This window comes from Papio anubis, chromosome 17 (genome assembly GCF_008728515.1).
Source record: "Papio anubis isolate 15944 chromosome 17, Panubis1.0, whole genome shotgun sequence".
Taxonomy (NCBI): domain Eukaryota; kingdom Metazoa; phylum Chordata; class Mammalia; order Primates; family Cercopithecidae; genus Papio; species Papio anubis.
The window spans coordinates 12,929,148-12,949,210 of NC_044992.1; positions in this window are offsets into that span (position 1 = coordinate 12,929,148).

Here is a 20,063-nt window from a genome sequence, read left to right on the forward strand (position 1 = left end):
AAGCAGGAAAGTGACATGATCTGATTTACATTTTTAGCAAGATCCCTCTGGCTGTTAGAAAATGGGCTGGGAGGCAGGGTGGGACTTAGCAATCACATTCAGGGAGCAGATGTGGTCGCTCGTAGAAAAAGGAAATCCCCTAGAATAACCCGAGCAATGTAACAATCACACTTTTGACACCACCTTTTCCCCCTTGTCAGGAGAGCAACTGTTTCATGAATATCCTTTGTTGTCTTGTAACAGCAATAGCAATTTCTCTTTACAAAACATATTTATTCTGCTTTGTAACCTGCTTTCTAAAAACTTGACATATTATGAGCATATCTTGAATTTTTAAATTATTTTACTACATATTTTTGATGGTTGCATATTATTTCAACATATTGATATGTTTTTGTGATATAAACTTTCACCATTATAAACAGTGCTGCAGTGCTCAGTCTTAAAGACAAACTTAGTGAATATCTTTGACATTTTCCTAAGAAAAATTCTCAGTGACAGAATTGCTGTTTTAAAGGGAAATTTTCTGGAACCTTTCTTTTGATGCACATCGCTAAATTCTGCTCCAAGAGTTCTTAGTTACTCACACTTTTATCAACTTTTTCCAACACAGAAAATTTTCAAAATTTTTAAAGTAAAATGTTGGTCACTTAATAGCTATAAAACAGTACTCTAATTTTTCTGTAAATATAACATTGCTCAAAAAATAAATTCTATTAATTAAAAAATCCTTGTGCCACTTAATTTCTATTTTCTGGTCTAGATGTTTACTCTTTCCTTATTTGCTCAAGCATATTTTGCATTAAAAAAAGAGAGGCAGAAAACTAAATTCAGGTCAAATCAGAATTTCTTTTCAGTTTCAAAACTTTGTGAAAGTGGAACCAAGCCTTAACCTTGACCTAAAGTTGGATACGGTACCCAAGGCAGCATCCTGTGAATGGGTCTGTTTATCCTCTGAAGCTTCCACAGACATGTGGTTGTTTTAGGGGAAAATTTAGGAGAAAAGGAAAAGGAAATACAGACAGGAAATACAGACAGGAAAAACAAAACAAAACACCAGCTCTCAGATTTTACTTATTCCCTTCAATCTTTCCTATCAAACTTATGTTTTCCTTACAGACAATTAAAAAAGAAAAAAAAAGGGCTGGGCCAATTCAATATTTGCTGACCACTTATACCGTCCCAGGTCCATTGCTGTGCCTAGGAAACTCAAAGGTCATTCAAAAACTATCTCTGCCCTCAGGATTTCAGAATGTCATGTGGGAGATAAGCTAACGAAGTTGAAATGAGTGCGATGAGGGCAATGTTAGAAAGTTGCAGGAAGCACACAGGAATCACCAAGAGGGCAGGAGGAACTGTAAAAACCAGCCCTCCCCAGCAGAGACCAAGTCAGGAGTCAGCCGCGGTGGGGTGAAGACAAGTGCCCTGAGCTGGTATTGGAGGGAAGGGCATAAAACAGCTGAGGGGTAGAAGTGGAGAAATCAGTGAAAGAGGCCAGGATGGAATAGTGAGAAAGACAAGACCAGGAAGTTAGCAAACCATGACCCACAGACAGTCCTCTGCCTGCTTTGTACAACCTTCCAACTAAGAATGATTTTTACAATTTGAAGTGTAAAATGCAAAAAAGCAAAAGACTATTAGCCTTTCTGTGAGCACAGTTACTCAATTTGGCTTTTTTTTGGTGCACAAAATCTAAAATGTTTATTATTTGGCCCTCTGTAGAAAAAGTTTGCCAATCCTTAGTGAAGAATTTTGTGTCCTATGCTCAGACTATTGAATTCTCTCCTGTGGGTGACAAATGCCATTAAAAAGAGGATAAACATGTTCTGTTTTGCATTAAAAACAAAGCCAAACCTCTTTGGGGACAAAACATAGAAGTAAACTCAAAGGGAGAGGCAGGCTAGAAAAACTAGTTAAAAGCCTACTTCTATAGTCTAGGAAAGGAGCAACAAGCAAAGAAGGATAATTATTTACATTATACAAAATGGTGTATGTATACAAAATACATACACCATTTTTTCCAGTAAACAAATGAAAAAATCTTAGATTTGAAGAATAACTTCCCCTAATCAAGGCAGCCCTTCTTGGGGGAGGAGAAGAGAATTCTTAAAAATGACCGTTGACCCTTGACTCCACCCACAGAGCCTAAACACTATTGCCACTACACTGCAGTCACTGGACATGGTCATTCTTGAAAATGAAGATGTCCAGAAATTAAAACTCTAGACTGTGTCCATGTCTATACAGAGCTAACCAGGAAAAACTCAATGGGATACAATTAATAGAAAAGGAACAGATATTTAAATTCTCCTTCAAGCCATAATTGGACACTGCTCCCTCCTCAAAGAAGTCCCTCTAGGGTCCCCTCAAATTGTAGCACACAGAAAACAACCTACACTTCCAGAGTATGGATTTGACCCTATCCCTGCTTTCCTCATTAATTCAGACGAAAGAAGAATAGGATAGTGTTTTAAGAAACTAAATGATAGGGTTGTGGACACCGGGGCTAAACCACAATGAAAACAGCTATTTTCTCTTAAGCTTTCCTGGAAAGCAAGAGAAGTATGTGGTCTGCATCCTTTTAAAATGGCACAGTCTAGACCCTGTCCTGGCATTAACTGCATTCCTGTGAGATGGAAAGACTTTAAGCCAGAAGGATGCAAATTTCTGGGTGTTTCCTTTGCTTCTTTTTCAGTCTTTCTGATCAGCGAAACTGGTCTCTAAAGCAGAACTAGACTGATGCTGGTGAGGATATCCTGCCTTTGCTCCGAGCTCATGATGAGTCTAGATCCAGGCTAGGGTTCAGTGTCATTAGCACCAGCTACTTCAAGCCATGCTTCATGAGGCTTCTGGAATTCCAGCAAAACCAGGTCAGTTGGCAAGAATCTATTCAAGTTCCTCATGCATTCAGGTTGATCGGCAGTGACTGAGAAGCCTCTCTCGCTTTTGGAAGGCTCATAGGAAGTGGAAGATTGAGGCCCCCCTTACACAATCTCACATCTAACGAACCTTAGTTCTGCTCTGGTCCTTGTCCAGGTCTCCTCGCCCTTTGTGGCTGCAGGCAGGTGTTAAGCAGCTTTCTGGTGGCCATTTCTTTTGATAACCATCTTCCTGTGTCCCATTGATGTCCAGTCACTCTCATGATTCTCTATCCACCCTCTTGACTTCTTGCCGAGCCTCATGCAGAAGTTTCCCACTGAGCCCTCTAAGTGATATACCTGTTTGCACCTCCCTTCACAGGCCCTCCGTGGCCTGATAAAGACAATATGGGAAAAACAGAAGGGCAATGATCAACTCTGATTTTCTTGTATGTTGAGACCTTGTCCCTTCTGTGGCTTGGGGTGTGTCCTTACAACCCCTAGGTGTGTTTTTCTATGATAATGTAGGTAGGCAACCCCTCGCTATATGTCCAGGCCAGCCTACAACCTCTATTCCTTCCCCCTGTGTCTCCTAATAGACAGGACAGAATTATAAATTGTATTAATAAATAACCTTGGGTATCTTATGGTTCATTAGGGAAACTGGAAAAATTATCCCTGCTTGTTACGGATTTAATTACAACCGCATGGTGTGACAATTGGCATTGGAGAAGCTGAATCAGAAACCGTAGAATGGCCTCATATTAACCATCTATCTAGTCATGTTGGCCTCACTGAAATAGCCTGTAATGAAGACAAATGTGCTGTTTGTAAATTTTAAAGTGAGAACGTAAAGAAAATTGATCAAATACTACATACTAGGCTAAGAAATTCATCAAAAATTTGAACTCCCAATAACTGGAATTAAAGAATTGAAGTTCATCATTATTCTTCAAAAACTTTAGTTAATAAAGCACTATAATAGAAAAATGCAATATTGTCCAGTAATTGTTCTGGATTTCTCAAGAAAATTGACGAAAGCACAAGGAGAGAGAGGTGTGGCAGAGATGTAGGAGTGGATGTGTATTCAGAGCTGAAACAAATCACCCCCAAATTTAATAGTTCAAAACAACAACCGCAATTTACTTGTTCATGATTCTGCAGTTTGGACAAGATGGCCCATGGCGAGAGCTGGGGTCTTCACGAGGCTGCATACAGCTGGGAGTTTGGCTGAGGCTGGAACACCAAAGATGTCTTTGCTCCCATGTCTGGAGTCTGAGCTGGGCTTGCTGGGCTTCTCTCTCCAGTGGGACAGTCAAACTACCTGAATCAGAACTCAGGGCTCCAGGAGAGTGAAGGGTTCTTAAGCAACAGAGAGCTCTATTATATTCTATTGATCAAAACAAAGTACAAAGTACGAGGTGAGATTCAAGGAGTCAACTACACCTCTTGTTGGGAGGAGTGACTTGTGGATACAGAGACAAGAGGAGCTATTGAAAGACGTACTGGAGACAACCTACCACAGATGCTTTTGTGTTAGAGCACTGATGAAGACCCTTTCCTCAACCAAACTCCAGTCATCCTCCTCTGAGCCGTCTTGTCAACTAGGCCTCAACCTTGGCCTGTAAGAACTTCAACATTCAGCATAAACAATTCTGTCTACCCCTCACCCATCCCCACTAAGAGGCCTGAACAAATGCTAGCACAGTTTTTGTCAGCTCGAGCCCATGCCCCTAGGGTGATGACCTCAACCTCCATAAATGCCTGCTTAGAAAGCTCAGCACTGCCGTAAAGAATTTATTCTCTGTTTCACCCAAAACCTGACTACAGGCCTCTGACTTCCCTGTCCTTAGAGCATTGACTTTAGAAAACTTGCAACTGTAAATTCTTTCTTTGTTTCTCTGAGCTGCATCTTCTATAACCCAGAAATGTCTGTCTTAAGAACCTAGGAGACATCCCTTTGAAATTTAATCATCAGGAAGGACAGGATTCCTGTCTCCCAGCCTTTGTGGGTGGGTAGGAACCTATTATAAGCACAATTCGGCAGACACAGATGGCCAAATCTTGTGGACCAATCACTTTCGTCTCCTAACTTTTTGTAATTTTCCACTTTCTGACTTTGCTCAAGCTCCCATTGGCTCCTCCTCCCCACTCCCTCAGTCTCCCTTTAAAGTGCCTTTCACCTCTGCACAGATCAGAATTGAGCTCCATCTCTCTTTCCTACTGCAGTAGTCTAAATAAAATATGTCTTATGGTTTTCAACAAGTGTCCAGTGAATAATATTTTTGACACTAATCTTGATGAAAGATGATTTTCTCTTGTATTTACATTGAGGATATAGAGAGGTAAACAGAGTTGAGATGTATTCAGAAGCTGATCAAAATTTTTAGAGGTGAAAGGAATGAGAATGCATCAGAAGTCAAAGATGAGGTTCAAGATTCAGGCTTGAGCAACTGCAGGGATAGTAGTACCATTCATTGAGACTGGCAACATAAGGAGAAGGGCAGGTTTGGGTTTAGTTCAGGCATGATGACTTGGAAAAGGCTTCCAAATGGAGAGGTCCATTACAGGCCACTGGGGATTTGGATTTGAAGTTCTGAAAAGAGATGAGTTGCAGGAGAACATCTTGAACCCCTAAACATTCCAGGAACTAATTAAAGCCATGAGTGTAATTGAGAAAAACTAGAGGGAGTGTTCAGAAGAAAAATAATAAAAGTCTTCAACATTTGGGGATGAAAAAATTAAATATTGACTGTAAAGAAAACTGAGAAGGAGCAGCCAGAGAGCAGGCGAGATGGAATTGATCCATGGATTGGCTAGACAGAGTATTGCTAAGCTTGTATCACGGCATGGGAATGCAAACCATTGCAGAAAGCGATGGGTGTTCTTTCTGAGGGCTTCCAGTGACTCTGTGAACCAAGGAAATTTAGACTGCTGAGAATGAGAGCACAGGAAATTGGAAAGAGGAAAGTAGAAAAGGTTTGAAATATCTGTTATAGGAAATGAGAGCAAAACCGAACCAAGTTCAAGGTTGTATTATCAAGACTCTACATCAGATAGTGTAAAGATGGAAATGAACACAGAATTGGCTGTCCAATACCCAGGATGGACAAGACTAAGTGTTGCCAAGAAAGAGAACTAACTATAGTGCTGAAACATGGAGTCTCTCCATATATCTTCCCCCAAATATACCGATATATACACAAATATATTCTTTCTTCTTAGAGAGAGATTATCTGTCTAGAGGTTGGGAAACGTGGGAAATGAGAAATCCTGTTTTTCGTTTTTTCCGTTACTATATTAACATTCTCCGAATCACATGATTTTCCCTACAGTGAAGAGCAACTCAAGAAGTTTGTTCACGTTTTTATATTCATCTGTATGACGCCAACATAATCAATACTAAGCAGAAGACTGTTCTGTCCCCATAAGCTGCCCTGCTCTTCCCCAGCTGCTGGTAGGGCTTGGGTATGTGTCCAGTGTTCAACTCCTGTAACCTGCTCTTATGGAGTGCAAAATAGGCGCCTTAAATCAACAGCAAATATTGTGGAATGCCTATTACATGCCAACGCTCTGCTTCCTTACTCCTAATAACTGAATGTTTCAGTTCTTAAAATTAAGGGTATTAAAAAATGAATCTGAAAGAATTGTTTAGATGGGATTTACTTTAGCTGCTAATTCATTCCAGGCACAAGGCTAGAAAAATCTGTGTTTGAAGGCCACATTTAACCCTTAACCTGAATTTATCTGTCCTTGGAGAAAGGATCAAAAACTAGAATATTGAGATAGTTGCAGGAATCTGAAAACACCATGTCACACTGAAAGTTGACTTAGCCACAGCATCTGAAGAGGGTGTAGGAGGGAGAAGTTTTTGTGTGGAAATCATCTCCCTTGTTCCTTTGCCCCTTCTCTCTGTCTTTGTTATTGACTGACGATAAATATGGACCAAATATACCCTGTTTTAGTATTTAGTGACTAGAATTACATACTCCTTTTTAAGAGCTAAAAAGTGGCCTTTGAAAATTATTCCTCAATGTCCCCTAAATTTTTTTCTATAGTTGTTTTTTTTTCATATGGCTCATAATCTGTGAAACAAATGCCCCATTTCTGTACCAGACAAGAAAGTTCAGATGAAACTTGTTAAATGATCCAATTTTTAAAGGAAAAGTTGGCATGAGCTGATGTGTCCAGAGTTTTTTCTTTTCTTTTTTTTTTTTTTTTTTTCCAATTAGCCTCGTGGCCTCTTTGAAAACACATAGGGCAGAAACATGATTTCAAATGATGTCAGCTGGTAGACAAATTTGCTTTCCTTTGTGTGTGATGATATTTGTGTATTTATCTAAATCATAAATAAATGTAAGTTTGCCCATTAAATGTAAAAAATATTGAGGGCAAGCCGGGCACAGTGGCGGGCACCTGTAGTCCCAGCTACTCGGGAGGCTGAGGCAGGAGAATGGCATGAACCTGGGAGGTGGAGCTTGCAGTGAGCCAAGATCGTGTCACTGCACTCCAGCCTGGGTGACAGAGTGAGACTCTGTTGCCAAAAAATATATATATATAGATACACACACACACACACACACACACACACACGTGTATATATACACATATATATGTGTGTGTGTATATATATCCACAGAGAAAGAGAGAGAGAGAGGGCAAAGATTGTGACTCTTAAGTTAGTTTTTCATGGAACACCTAGTATAAGTCTATGATCTTAAAGAGCATCACAGGATAAATTAGTATTATGCTCTGCTATTGTTTAAACAGATATATTTTATTTAGACCACTTAGGAGTGCCACCAGCTCCACAGATATGGTAACTTTCTGGCTAGAAAGTGGCAAGTTTTATCTTCCTAGAATAAAGCTAAAGAAATAGCTTTGGCTGGGTGCGGTGGCTCTTGCCTGTAATCCCAGTGCTTTGGGAGGCTGAGACGGGTAGATCACGAGGTCAAGGGATTGAGACCATCCTGGCCAACATGGTGAAACCCCATCTCTACTAAAAATACAAAAACTAGCCAGGCATGGTGGCGCGCCTATAGTCCCAGCTACTCGGGAGGCTGAGGCAGGAGAATCACTTGAACCCAGGAGGCGGAGGTTGCAGTGAGCCGAGATTGCACCACTATGCTCCAGCCTGGTGACAGAGTGAGACTCCGTCTCAAAAAAAAAAAAAAAAAAAAAAATAGGAAACAACTTTAATTTTTTCTGGCTTAGTTTTCTGCTGGAATTGTGGCTAGATAACACTATTAAGAACTAATGCTTGTTCAGTGATGGTTATGGACCAGACACTTCTGCTAGTTCTCGGCATGAGTAGTCTCACTTAATTTTCCCAACAACACTATGCACCTATGAGAAAGGTGCATAATAATGTCCCCATTTTTCACATAAAGGGACAGCGACACAAAGGTATTAACCCTGTGACACTGTGGAGCCGAGTCTGTGCTGTTCATCAGCTTCCGGTGCTGCCTCTGCCTACTGATGAATATGGCGCAGTCATCACCGGTAAGGATGGCCCTACCTACATATTTATAATAAAATGTGGAAATGTGACAATAGAGATATGTGCTCTGCGTTATTGCAACTTAGAAAAGGATATGCCTGATGCAGATGGGGGAGAGGGTGGTCTGAGAAAGTTTCCCGGATGAGGAAGTTGCTGAGTTGAGCCTTAAAAGACTCAACACAAGCCTTGCATGACCGGAAGTCATGAAACACGCAGAGGTGGGGAAGGGCATCTGAGGCAGAGAGAAACATGAACCAAAGCAGCCGAGGGAAAAATACGCATAGTGTTGCATGCAGGGACCAACATGTTTCATCAAATTTAAGATGCATTGATTGGAAAATCTCATATGTACCATGAAGAAGGAAAAAGGCCACCAAATTACCCTATGATTTATCATCAATTGAAGTACGCATCTTCACTTCAGAGAAACCAAAATGTGAAAAAATGTGCACCCTAGACTAATGAAATATGGTACAAATAGTTTGGAATAATTGGCATTTGTTTGTTTGTTTTTTTGAGATGGTGTTTCGCTCTTGTTGCCCAGGTTGGAGTACAATGGAGTGATCTTGGCTCACTGCAACCTCTGCCTCCAGGGTTCAAGCGATTATCCTGCCTCCTGAGTAGCTGTGATTATAGGTACCTGCCAGAATGCCTGGGTAATTTTTTATTTATTTATTTATTTTGTATTTTTAGTAGAGACAGGGTTTCACCATGTTGGCCATGCTGGCCTCGAACTCTTGACCTCAGGTGATCCACTTGCCTCGGCCTCCCAAAGTGCTGGGATTACAGGGGTGGGCAAATGAAGTGAAAGGGAAAACAGAGGAGGCTATTGCAAAACTCAGCCCTGTGGCAGTGGGGGAGCAGAAATAAGACCAGATTTAAGTTGATTTTGAGCTCAAATTAACAGGACTTGGTGGTCATTTGGTGTCTGGAACTTCTAAATAGTAAAAGGCAAATGATGTATACTATCTGAAGAGAAACCAGGTATTGAACTTCTAAATCATTGCTATTTATTTTAAGTAATACAGGGTTATATCTTTTTAAAACTTTAATTGTATTTTAAGTTCCAGGATACATGTGCAGAACATACAGGTTTGTTACATAGGTAAACGTGTGCCATGATGGTTTGGAGCACCTATCAACCCATCACCTAGGTAACGAACCCCACATGCATTAGCTATTTATCTTGATGCTCTCCCTCCCCCCACCTCCACCCCTGACAGGCCCTGCGTTCATGTGTTCTCATTGTTCAGCTCCCACTTATAGGTCCTTTGCAGTTTTCTATTTATAAGCTCATGATATAAAGTTGCTTTTAAAATCTCTAACTAGATAGAGAAGGAGGTAGTCAATTTAATGAAAAAAATAAGTTAATTATAACGTGGCATGTGGTAATGCTAAATTTTGTGAAGGTAGCTCTGAAAAAATTAATGAAGAATAACAGGGTTTTGGCCTGGAGACATAGATATTGGAGTCTTCATCATGGAAATGGTAGATGGAAATACAGGGAATGATGATCTCACCCAGAGAAAGTATGCAGACCTTAGCTACAAACTGATATTGACAATAAGAATCTTCAAAATGAAAAGGCAAAACATTTACATTTATCCCAAGGTGGGAGAATCACCATTAGCACAGAGTCTAAGCAAAAGATATCTTAGATAAATACATCTTGCGTTTCGTGAATTGACATTGTGAGCTCATAACCTAGGTTTTGCCAAATGAAGTGTGTCTGGCAGTGCAGCACACAGATTCTTAATGAGCGGCATTTCGGGAGGTGGTAGAAAGAGGGAGGCTTACTCGTTAATCAGTAAAGGAATCAAAGAGCTACCCTTGGAAATTCAGCTGATTTCCAAGGTCAGTGGGTCACATCCACAAATATTTACTGAGCACCCACTCGGTGTCAGGTGTACTCAGGTATCAAGAAAAGACTCTTGGTGAGATTCCTGCCCTCCGCATTCAAACCCAAGCGGCCCAAATCCAGGGCCCTTACATGTGGACTTCATTCCATCTGATAACAGCAGCAATGATGTCGCTTTGGCTTCTTGCCAGAGTCCTTCAAAACGCTCATACACAGGAGCTGACTGGAGGACAGTCAGTTGTAAGCCTCATCGCTTGCCAAAAACGTGGGTGGCAGGCCAGGCCTGCTTCCTCAGATCACACTCAGAAGACTCAGAAATCCAAGCTGTCATCTGACATTCTACTAAAGAGTGTTTAGATTCCATGCCGGGCTTGTGTTCTTGCTATGAGGTCTCTTTCCCTTTATGTGCAGACCTCTGTTCAGGAAGCCGATGTGACACCAGCCCCCGCAGAAACCACAGCTAATGCATGCTCAGGACCTTTTGGAGGGGCAAGGAGTATTTTGCCAGTTTAGATTAAATACCTAAAGCACCAAGTACTGAATCAAATTGTCTGATTTCTTCTAACTTAATCCATGAAGGGGAATAGGCTGCACCAATGCTTCTTAAAATTGTGAGTTTAAGAAAACAACTTTGCGTTTTAGAGAAATATGACGCAAAGACCAGCTAGACTTAGGCTGGGTTTGCCTAACAACAAGCAACCAGTTATTGCTATAAAAATGATTGAATCATTGTACGATTAAAAGAAAACTACAGATAGATAGGTAGGTGGATAGAAGGAGGGAAGGATAGATAGATACATGGATAGATAGATACATGGGTGGATGGATAGATGGATGAATGGATAGACAGATGGATAGATAAATAGGTACATGGGTGGATGGATGGATGGATAGATAGATGATGGATAGATTGATTGATCATGTCTGGCATGACCTGGCACTGATTACTAAAATGCAAATCAATAAAAACATAGGGGAAAAGGCACTGAGTTTGACCTCTTTTTTTTTTTTCTTTTTTTTTTTTTTTTGAGATGAGTCTCAGCTCTGCCCGCCCGGGCTGGAGTGCAGTGGCAGGATCTCGGCTCACTGCAAGCTCCGCCTCCCGGGTTCGCGCTATTCTCCTGCCTCAGCCTCAGGAGTAGCTGGGACTACAATCCGCCACCTGCGCCCGGCTAGTTTTGTATTTTATTTTAGTAGAGGCGGGGTTTCCTGCCCGTGTTACGCCGGATGGTCTCGATCTCCTGACCTCGTGATCCGCCCGCCTCGGCCTCCCAAAGTGCTGGGATTACAGGCTTAAGCCACCGCGCCCGCCGAGGAGTTTGACCTCTTGAGATCACTGCTTCAGTGTGTGGTGTGGAACCAGCCACTCAATTTCTTGAGCCTACCTTGCCTCATTCATTAAATGGGGATAAGCGCGTAGCCCTTGTGGAGTTATTAATAGTAACTAAAACTCTACGGGATATGACTTACTAGATTAAGAATGTTACAGAAAGACTCTCAATGGGTCCCTAAGGCAATCCTGTAAGGGAGATTATTTTACAAATGTCCTTTCTCAACAAGAAAAATGAGTCACAGAGAGGTTTCCTAAGTGGTCCAGAGTCACATCCCTGGCTAGTGGAGAAGTCCAGATCCATCTCTACCAAAACCTACATATATTTTCACCACTGTGTCTGAGACACCTGGACATAAAAATGTTTGGGAAATTGCCAAGCGAAATATATAGCAAATACATAGTAGTGAAATACATATAAAAAGCGTAAATATGTAAAATGCAATTCATTATCAACTAATAAGCACATCTGGCCTGTGACTTGGCTTAATTCCAGGGAATACCAAATTCTGGTGCATGTTTGTATGTAACAAATTGGGCTGGAGCCCCAGAAGTTGCTAGGGAAAAGGCTGGAGTTGGGGTGGTGTCTTATCCTGAGGAGCCACAGAGATGTTCATTTCTCATCCTGTTCTCCCTGGCTTCAGGGCAGGATCCCAAAAGGCAGATCTTAGCACTGGATGGAGAAGAAGGCAGTAGATTCAGCTTTCCTGCATTTGGAACTCAAAGGCAGTGACGTGAACCAATCACAGCATAGGAGGCAAACCACAACATGCAAAAATGCCACTGCAATCCCAAACAGGAATTGTTGGCAAGGAGAGCAAGGAGCTCCTCACTGCAAATCACAGGGCTGCAGGCATTAGGGGAGAGTGATGGAGCTCACTCTCTGTGCCCCCAATCATGCACGGCCTCAATTCCATTTATTTCTGAGTGATTAGGTTGGTGCAAAAACAACTGGGGCTTTTGTCATTGCTTTTGATGACAAAAAACTCAATTACTTTTGCACCAACCTAATTTAAGAAGATCCTGAAAAGATACACACGGGCACTTTGGGAGAGCAGCTATCAGCACAGCAGCCTCATAGCCCAGGCAATTCAAATGTGTACAAATGTGTGTTGTGAATGCAGTTCCACTATTACACCTCACCATGTCTCTATTATAAACGTAATGTTGTTCTTTCCATTAGATGTTATTATACATTATGGGCCTTTGCCATCACATACGAATAACAAACAGTAGAACTTGAATTATAAGTGTGTGTGAGATATGTGTGTGTGTGTGTGTGTAAGTAAACATTACAGAAGGTACCTCCTGACAATTTAAATGCATTTCCCTGGAGTTAGAAATGACAGTGGGAAGCTGCAGAACTCAACACAATCAACCCAGTTCATGGCTGTCCTGTTGGAGAGAGGCTTAGGTCCCTCTTCCCAGTTTGGCAGAACTTACCTGCCCCATCTCTACCTCCGTTCTTTTTTTGGAGGGGTGTGGGGGGTGGGTGGGCAGAGTTTTGCTCTTGTTGCCCAGGCTGGAGTGCAGTGGCACGATCTCGACTCACTGCAACCTCCGCCTCCTGGGTTCAAGTGATTCTCCTGCCTCAGCCTCCCGAGTAGCTGGGATTACAAGCATGCGCCACCCTGCCTGGCTAATTTTGTATTTTTAGTAGAATTGGGGTTTCTCCATGTTGGTCAGGCTAGTCTCAAACTCCTAAACTCAGGAGATCCACCCACCTCGGCCTCCCAAAGTGCTGGGATTACAGGCGAAGCCACTGCGCCCAACCCTCTACCTCTGTTCTAAGTCACCAATGGAAATGTGGAATTTTGTTCACCCTTTCTTTCCCTTCTATCTTGCTCATCCTGCCCTCTGCTTCCTCTACCTTGGCTCAATCTCCATTCTGTTCACTCAGAGACATCCACTTCAGATGGGCAGACTCGCCCTACAAACTCAACCTATTTAGAAAATTCTTCCTTTCTCTGTGCTTGACTGAAGCGAGGGAGCCTCCCATGACTCCCTCTGAGAGCTACGACTCACTCCCATTCTGTGTATTTCAGGATTAAAGGTAAGACTTGCCTCTTTCACACTCCTTCTAGAGTTTAAGAAATTCTCCAACTCCAAATAAAACTCTCCAGTTTCTTTAAGATTTATATCAAACAGCTATATCTTCTTTTTCTGGTCTTCATTCTTTTTACTTAATAGTAACAATGTGATATTGAACATGTAGAGCTCACAGGTGTTCAAGGAACTATTTTATCTGTTTTTGTCCCTCTGTAGTTCTTTCCCGCCTTCTAGAAGAAGATGTAATAGGAATAATTATAATAATCACCATCATACTGATTTTATTGTCACTATATTAATTCCCCATTATTCAAAAGCAATAAAAAGCCTCAGTCACATTAAATTACCAGGCACGAATAAATTCGATGGCTGAATAGAGTCTAGTTTCGATTCAGAAATTAGACTGTCTGGTCTGATGCAATGTGTAGAGCCTCCATCTTTATTCAACGTCACAGTGAGGCGCCTTCACTCAGCTCCCACCCAGCCTGCTGAAGAAGGCTGCTTACCTGCGAGGAAGTTCTTCAGGGACCATCACTGCTCACATCTGACTGCGGCCTGCTCCTCTGCACGTTTCTGCAGCCCCTGGAAATCGTCACTCTTCCCCTAGCTGCTGTCTCGCAGGCGCCATGGCCGTTCAGTCAGTCCAGGTGGACAGGACCGGAAGCAACCACACAGCAGCTCTCTCCTTGGGGCCACCACAACCAGTCTGTGGAAAATGCCAACTCAGCTTTTTCCCTGACCAACTCTAGGAATGCAGGCTGAACCCAATGCAGGCATCCCTCCTTTGGCCAGTTCATCAGCAATTAGCTCTTTAGATCTTACAGGAGGAGGCAAGACCCTAGTACACGCTGTGTCTCCTACCACAGGGCTCACACAGGAAGCTCCCCAAGTAGTTCTCTGGAATCCACACTCGCTTTTTTATGAATAGGGGACAAGGGAGGACTTTGTGCATGCCTGTCTTTGGGGAAAACCTTGGAACAAATGTCTTTCCCTACAGCCAACAACCGATACTGCTGTTTATTCTCTCCTTATCTATAAGGAGTTTAAGGGCCATAGCTTGATTCTTATTTTTGTGTTTTTTAAAATACTTTCTATGATAATTTGCACTCACTCGGGTTCCTCAATTTGGAATCTGATCCCTAATGTCTCAAAGTCTTGACCTCTTGACTAAGCATTTCCCATGTGACCTCATTCTCACTAAATAGTCCTGTAATTCTAGGAGATAGGTGTTTATGATGATTTCCCACACGAAGAGGAGAATGAAGCTTACAAAGCAGTAAGGTGGATTGTCCAAGGTCACACAGGAAGTGACAGAGCTGGACTTTACACCATGTGTGTCAGACTTTGGAGCCTGGGCTATGACTATGCTGCTTTCTATTCCTTCTTGAATGTGTTGACTCTTCCAGTTCTTTTTTCCTCAGTCATTGAACTCTTTAGCACAAGACTTACTGATTTTCTCCTTCTGCTTCCTCTACCCTGGAAATTCTGTGGTCTCAAATGGCTTCAACTTCCCTGTTGATCATCTATCCCATGGTGACATCATCTCCCCAGCCTCAAAGGCCACCACTTCGATTCCTCTTGGCCACTTGTGCTTGTGGCCGTCATGTCCTGTCCTCACAGCCCTCCCCTTCAGTGGCTGTTACAGTACTGTTCCTCAGGCAATTTCCAGACCTCCAGTTCCTTGATACCTCTAATAATTTTGCTCTATCAGTTCCCTCCTATGCTTTACCTCTTCCCCTCTCGAAACCAATGTCTTTCCAATCTTCCATGGCCAAGGTTTGAAAAATAATTGGCTAATATGCTTTCTCTACTCCTTTATCATTCAGTCAACTGACAAATACTCTCAATGGCCACTAAGGTGGGATCATATTTATATTATAGTCTTGTGTTGCTTAATGGCAGGGATACATTCTGAGAAATGGGTCATTGGATGATTGATTTCATCATTGTGCAAACATCATGGAGTGCAATTACACAAACCTAGTTGGTACAGCCCACTATACACCTAGGCTATAAGGTACAGCCTATTGCTCTTAACCTTCAAACCAGTACAGCATGCAACCATAATGAATACTATAGGCAATTGTAACTCAACGGTAAGTGTGTGTGTATCTAAACATAGAAAAGGTACAGTACAAAATATGGTGTTATAATGTTTTGGGTCCATAGTCGTATATGTGCTTTGTCCTTGACCAAAAAAAATCATTATTGCAGGGCATAACTATAATTTATTCTTCATCAATCTCAGCAAATATCTCCCTCTTAGGGAAGCCTTCCCTAAACCAATACAACTGGGTGGGGCACCTCTGCTAGATACTTCCATAGTATCTGTACTCTCCCCCATCATAACATTAATCCTCACCATACATTCCTTCAGACAGGGATACTGTTTTATGCACCAAGGGGTCCTCTTCACTTTGTGTGAAAATTTGACACACACTAGACACTCATCACATACTTGTTGGGTGGATAAAAGGATGAGCAATGCGGGATTCAACTAGGCCAACAGGAAAAAAAAAACCTATCAAGAGATAGGTAGAGGCAAAGCTTTAGAGAAGAGATGGAAAGCAACATGTGGAACTTGGCCCTGAGTCATGACTGGGCATCTTGCAGGAAGAAATTGGGGGTGAAACACTAGTGAGCAGTTGTCAGGGCAATTTTTACTTTCCAGAGGGAAAAGGGAAACCAAAAGAAATGCCTCATGTTATTATTCATGAAAAGAGCTTAATGGCCAAGTGGGAACATTTGTTAGGGAAAAACTGAAAGGAAGAGTTTAAAAGCTAAGACAGCCTGGTGACTATTTTAGAATAGCTTGCTAAAAGTCCAGGATAAATGCATGCCAAGGAACTAAAAGACCTGGCACTTTAAGGAAGACAACAAAAGCACACATACAACTCTTCATGGTCAATTGGCAAAATAAAATAGGTTTTTCTCCTTCCATTTTTCAAAAATGGAAAGACAAGCTAAGTGAGGAAAACAGGAAGGCATACACTAGAAATTAGACATGCCCCCCAGAAAAGAATTTAAGGGAGTATTGGTAAGGGACTTCAAGGCTAAAAATAATAGACTCTTTATATCCACAAGAAGGGCGAGGTCAGCTAGACGCTCACGGAACTGGTTAAATGGATGTCATGGAAAGGTAGAACTTGCAGAAGCTACAAACAGCAGCAATATAACAAGAGAAAACTTTCAGTGTTTACCAGCCATATGCCAGACACTGTACCAAGGATTTCACACACAATGCCTCATTTAATCCCCATAATTTACTGTTGCTGGTGTCGTTTTACAGATGAGAAGACTGAGTCACAGAGAGGATAAGGGACAAAGCCACACAGCTGGCAAGTGACAGATTTGACAAAGGAACGTGAGCCTGAGTCTAGAGTCTGCATACTCTGTGCCTTAGATTTTGGTAACAGATAACCAAACAGATCAGAGTTACTGGCCTAATTAATGGAAAATGCACAAGATGAAACTGTCAAGGCAGACACAGATATAGCAGGTAAAGACCAGATGGCATCCACATGAAAGTTCATTGAAACTGACAAACAGGTAGGCTGGGCGCAGTGGCTCATGCCTGTAATCCCGGCATTTTGAGAGGCTGAGGTGGGCGGATCACAAAGTCAGGAGATCAAGACCATCCTGGCTAACACGGTGAAACCCTGTCTGTACTAAAAACAGTACAAAAAATTAGCCGGGCCTGGTGGCGGGCGCCTGTAGTCCCAGCTACTCGGGGGCCTGAGGCAGGAGAATGGAGTGAACCCGGGAGGCGGAGCTTGCAGTGAGCCAAGATGTGCCACTGCACTCCAGCCTGGGTGATAGAGCAAGAGTTCCTCTCAAAAAGAAAAAAAAATGAAATTGACAAACAGGCTCTGAGCTGCAGACGAACAATGTGATCTGTGCCCTGCCCTGACTTTGCTCCCAGTCCCCAAATAAGCTCAGAGGGAACGGAGCAGTGAGTTTGGATTTTGTACCAGATAAGTTAGTACCATCTATAACAAAGTTAGAGTCACTGAGTATTTAACAACATATCACCTAACTTAGAAAAAGCTACATAGTGTGTAAAAAAAAAATGCATGCCTATCTTACCTACTAAAGCAAAGTCCATTAATTTCTCCCTTCAAAGGGTAAAATAAAACTAATGGCTTTGATAGATTTTGACATTATTTACTTTGCATTAGTTGAGACTCTGCCTTGTTCCAAAAGGGGCTTGAATAAAAGATGAATAAAATACAAGATAAATTAAAACAGAAAGCCATAAAAGAAAGGTAAGGATAGGAACAAAAATGATGACCAGAAATTGGGCTAAACTCTTGTTACATTGGTTCACAAATTTGGATTCTAAGTTTAGCATGTAAAACACACACACACACACACACACACACACACAGACAAAAAGAAACATTGCTAATTATACAATTTACAGTTGAAAGAGATGAAAACAAATCAATTGCCCAGGAAAATCTATTTGCTATTGATAACTAGCATCAGGCAGGAATTTATATGGGGGATTCTGGGGAACTGGACCCTGTGTGATGTAACTAAAAACTTACCATCCTTACCATGAACACAAAGATGCAGCTCAAAAAACTCTTTCTTACATCTATTCTCAATGAAGATGGAAAATATCAAAACAAAGAATTGTGTTGAAAATCCCACGGTGGGGAACATTGATGCTTTTGATACAATTCTGTGCCAAAGACTTTCATTTGTTTGAATTACTAAAGGATTGTAGAATTGCTTAATTAGTTGTTACCCGACAGGCCAGATTGGGGGTAAGTTGTCAATTCTTTGAATAAAGCACTCTCATAAACGATCCAAGGGGAAGTGTTCCGAGTGAAATTTTGGGAATTGGTGATGGTGTTAAGTGATCTGAGGTAGTATATTTATTCCTTTGCTTATTGACTGAATACTTACTAGATACTGTTGTACTCCAGGTAAGCATGGCATTAAGTCCTGGGGCGACATGAGTCTTTATCTCCATGGAAATTCCTTTCTTGTTGATAAACCACAGGACTCTTTCATAGAGCTGGGCAAGAGAGCCGAACATTGTCAGATGCTTTTAATGAAAAATGCAGGGTGGTTGCCATTTGTGCGAGAGATGCATTCCTGAAAACCCAGCATCGTTCAAGCCTAACTTTTTCCTAGGAACCAATGTAAACATGGAGTGAAGGAGCAAATTTAATTTTGGGACCATATACTCTTACAACTGTGGTTAACATATTTTTGCTTTGAGGCTGCTTTTTATTTTCTCAGCAATGTCTCTAATGCTTCCCTTAGTGCTCTCTACAATTAACAGCACAGCACGCTTTGGCAGTTTGATCTACTGCTTAGTGGTTTATCACATCTAACATGTTCCTAAAAGTTAGTGATTTCCAGGCACAATTTTTAGCATCAGCTCTATCACCGCAACATAGTGAATACGTGGATGACTTTGTTGAAGAAGATATTTTTCAGGTTACACTAATAACAATGTTTATTAAATAATAAATTATAACAATACCTATTAAGATATCAATATAATGATGATCAATATTGCTCAGGGATGCTGATGCATGTTAATTGCAATATGCTTCATGGGATACTGACAAAAATAATAGTATATGTATGTATATTTATTTCCAGCTAAATCTATACTCTCTTATGGCAATGACATAAAACCTTTTTACAATTGAGTCTGCCAGCCAGTTTTGAAATTTTGCAATTCTCAGCATTTAAAAACATTGGAGCGCTCTATACTTTATTTTGGCATAATTTAAGATCTTAAATAATTTGTACTGTCGTCTTTCAAATTTGCCTAATTCAAATTTAGACCAAAAAAAAAAAAAAAAGTACCTACCTTGAAACTTAGAATAGTTCATATTAATAGTATAGAGTTAAAAGTTGAATTTTAGAGCCAGGCAGCCTTGGACATGACTTCTGTTTTTACCACGTATGACTTTGGTCAAGGTTCATACATCTTTATGCCTTAGAATCAGCAGCCAAGGATAAGGATGTTGAAAAATAAAACAAGGGAGACAAGTTCCAGGGATGAACTACTGAAGAGCTGTGTTTCAGCCTGTAGAAGTCTTTTTGTGTTGGCCTGATTTTCTGCTCTAAAATGCTATAAAATGTCTTTATTGGCATCTTCTTGAATCTTGCCTACTTATCATCATTACTTCAGCTTAGTAGGATTCCAATGAGGTTTTTCTGTCCCTGCAAACCAAGCACACAGTTCCTCATTTAGGAAAAAATGATATTCACGACCAACATTCCTATTGGGTCTACGTTTGCAGACAGAAAAGTCCCCTAACTAAATAATATGTGTGCATGTTATGGAGGGAAAGAGATCATCAAGGAGCCCTAAGGGGATTCAAGCCAAAACAGTGTTCTCTTGACTGCTTGTTCTATGAGCACTCTGCCTGCTCTGTCACTGTGGTTCTAGCTGGGTGGTGGTTGCCCAGAAAGAAGCAGCAGATTACAATCTCAGCT